Genomic DNA, 2892 nt, shown 5'->3' with positions numbered 1-2892 from the left:
AATAAAATAAAAACATATTGTCTCAACATGCTTATTCTTTCACAACTCCAATGTTTCGGTTGTGCTGGTCATTCTCAAGGATATCTATTAATTAAAAATTTCAATTACAATCTAATTATTAAAAACATTCTGAATTATAAATTATCCTAGCTCAATTATAATATCTCAGCTACAACAATGTCATTAATATTGGAAGAAGATAGTTGACCGTATGAAGTAGATTTGAGGAAGATAGTCCAGGTAGCGGTCAATAAAGCTATCAAAATAGTTTTCTTTTACCATTTTGATACCTTTATTGACTGCCACCCAGACTATCTTTCTTCAACGTCATTAGTAGTAGCATGCTATTCTGGCTTTTTTAAAAATGTACCTTAACCAATTAACCTATAAAAATAATTAAATTAGGGAAACATTAAGAATCAATTAATTAATTTTCATCATATTATGTTAAATTACCTATTTTTATCCACTATTATAATTTTATTTAAGTTGTACTATATATCTAATAGTCTGTATCAGATTATCAACAATTCATTGTTTAACCTAACTTACATTCCTGGTTTCATTTTAATTTACTTATCCATTAATTTTAGTGTTCTAATTTATCTTGTAAACAAACTTTTTAATCACAAATTAATTCAACTTAAAATTTCAACATAATGTTGGTTCAAATTTTTTGTGTATGATTTGAAATTAACCATATAATTAATATTTTATGATATATAATAAGCTTCCTACATTTTTCTTCCAAACTTTTTTTTTTAAAAAAGATAATATTTTTTTTATGTAAAACCATTTTATCTTCTATATTACAACTACTTTATTTATTTGTTTATTTTTGGATAATTGTTACAACAATGCTGTTTTATTTGAGTCTTTATCCTTATTTCTATATCATTATTATGCTGAAGTATTCTTTCTCCCAATTATTGTTTATTTTCTTTTATGTATGTTGCTGGACAATTCAAACATGGCACTTTATATGTCAATCCTCATTGATTTTATGTTTCTATTTTGCTGTTGTAATTTTTAATCTTATTACTGGATCTATAACATAATGAATATTCAGCCATATCACATTCTTTAAAGGATCTCTGTATATCTTCAGATTGCCATTTATGTAGTTACATCCATTAATCTTTTCACTGACTATATTATTTTTTATTTTGTTTTGTAGCCTATTTTAGGATTTCTTGAGGTTTATACCCCAAATTTTATAAATTAAATTTTTAGGGTAAACATTTTACAGGAACACTTTAGCTTAACTGAATTTAATCTACTCAAATCAGTAATGCTTATCAACTTATTTATGTAGTTACTTATAACTTTGAACTTCATATGGAAGAGATGACAAGAGTAGTAATCTAAAATTATATACGGATGTTTATCCTTATTGGTCCATTCTATTATTAAGCTATTTCCTTGCTTAGTCACCAAGATATCCAAAAATCTAAATTTCCCCTCTTGCTCCAGTTCCATTTTGAAATATAACCTTTCATAGTGACTGATTAATGCTTCTAGCAATTAATTAATATCCTTATTTTTCAAAATTCAAAATGTATCATCAACACATTTCAACACAATCTTCACATTTATTTCAGACTTAATTAGAGCATTTTTTATATATCACTTAAAACTAATCAAGCTAATAACACTGATAAAATACTGCCCATTAAGCCCCTACAAGCTGCCTGTATAGTTTTCCGTTGTTTATCACATCTTTTTCGATTCTGATTTCCTTAAGTTTTTCTTAAGCTTCAATAACATTTATAATGTCAATATTTCCATCCTTGTGGACATTTGCGGAACTATTTTTGAAATATTTGGTTATATTATAGATTGGCCCATTTATATTATTATCTGGGCCTTATCCTCTTTATGAATTTTTAAAAATTCAAACATTCTAGGATGGTTACATTGTTTATTAATTAAATTTTCATAACCTTATTATCAATCACTTTATTCTTATGAAATTTCTCAGTATAATTTTTTATTTGTTTATTTATTTAGGGCAATAGACCTGTTCTTATTTTTCAATATGTATTTTCTATGATCAGTATTATTTCAATTTTCTTAGCATATTCATCTTTTTCTATTTTAACATAGCTAAAACTCTTCTCTGTTTAGTTATAAAGAAACTCATTTTCTAAATAATATTATTTCTTAAGTTGTACATAGTGTTTACCTAATTTAATTATGTTTTATTCTCATTCACCATCCAAATCCCTATCCACCATTACCCATCCTTACAATCCTCCCCAAAGATTGAAACGGCCGTGGTCAAGAGACCTATAGTAAACAATTATATTGGAGTTCTGGTAATGACTAGATTCTCCACTCAAGTCCTGAGTATCTGTGGCTAGCATTTCTTATTTTGTTATAATTTAATTTATATATTTGTAAATATGAGCTCTATGATACCTATTACCAATGTCTTTAAATATAAGACAGAATGTAACACATAATACACAATCGATATATTTATAAATTTATACATATACATATATATATTGCTAATTTTTAATAACTTTGTTGTAGCTATATTATAAATAAGGTAGGACAATTTGGAATTAAGAATGTTTCAAAAATAATTTTTAATGTTTAGACTGTAATTGAAATTGTTAATTAATAGATATCCTTCAGATTAGCCAGAATGGCCAAAACGGAATGATAAGAGAATAAACATGTTAAGACTTAAAGGATATTTTTTATTGTGATAACAATCTGTTTATTTCATTTCACAAAGCACAGTTTACTATAAAAAATCTGCTTAGTTTATTTTATTATGAATTATCGGTCTATTTTATTGCACAATGTGTATTTTATTATGGAGTTTACTTTATTTTACAATTGTAAAAATGAAGAATCTGTTTATTTTATTTCATAAAGTAT

Source organism: Halyomorpha halys, unplaced genomic scaffold, assembly GCF_000696795.3.
Source record: "Halyomorpha halys isolate HHAL.00 unplaced genomic scaffold, Hhal_1.1 Scaffold576.1, whole genome shotgun sequence".
In the NCBI taxonomy this organism is placed as follows: Eukaryota; Metazoa; Arthropoda; class Insecta; order Hemiptera; family Pentatomidae; genus Halyomorpha; species Halyomorpha halys.
This window is presented reverse-complemented; position numbering follows the sequence as displayed.